Here is a 674-nt window from a genome sequence, read left to right as displayed (position 1 = left end):
GTCTGGACCCCAGGTCTTCTGAGTCTTTTCCTGCAAGAAAAAACAAGTGTACATTAGTATCACATTAATACGACAATTTTGGAAAAAGGGGCCACTAACATAAAGATATTACTTAACTTGTGAGGTGGGCTGTAAACTGCGCCTCGCTGTCTGGACCCCCAGGTCTTCTGAGTCTTTACCTGCAAAAAAAACAAGTGTACATTAGTTTCACATTAATACGACAATTTTGGAAAAAGGGGCCACTAACATAAAGATATTACTTAACTTGTGAGGTGGGCTGTAAACTGCGCCTCGCTGTCTGGACCCCAGGTCTTCTGAGTCTTTACCTGCAAAAAAAACAAGTGTACATTAGTTTCACATTAATACGACAATTTTGGAAAAAGGGGCCACTAACATAAAGATATTACTTAACTTGTGAGGTGGGCTGTAAACTGCGCCTCGCTGTCTGGACCCCAGGTCTTCTGAGTCTTTTCCTGCAAGAAAAAACAAGTGTACATTAGTTTCACATTAATACGACAATTTTGGAAAAAGGGGCCACTAACATAAAGATATTACTTAACTTGTGAGGTGGGCTGTAAACTGCGCCTCGCTGTCTGGACCCCAGGTCTTCTGAGTCTTTACCTGCAAAAAAAACAAGTGTACATTAGTTTTCACATTAATACGACAAATTTTGG

Source organism: Mytilus edulis, chromosome 4, assembly GCF_963676685.1.
Source record: "Mytilus edulis chromosome 4, xbMytEdul2.2, whole genome shotgun sequence".
Taxonomy (NCBI): Eukaryota; Metazoa; Mollusca; class Bivalvia; order Mytilida; family Mytilidae; genus Mytilus; species Mytilus edulis.
The sequence above is the reverse complement of the archived record's forward strand: the minus strand, read 5'-3'. Positions refer to the sequence as shown.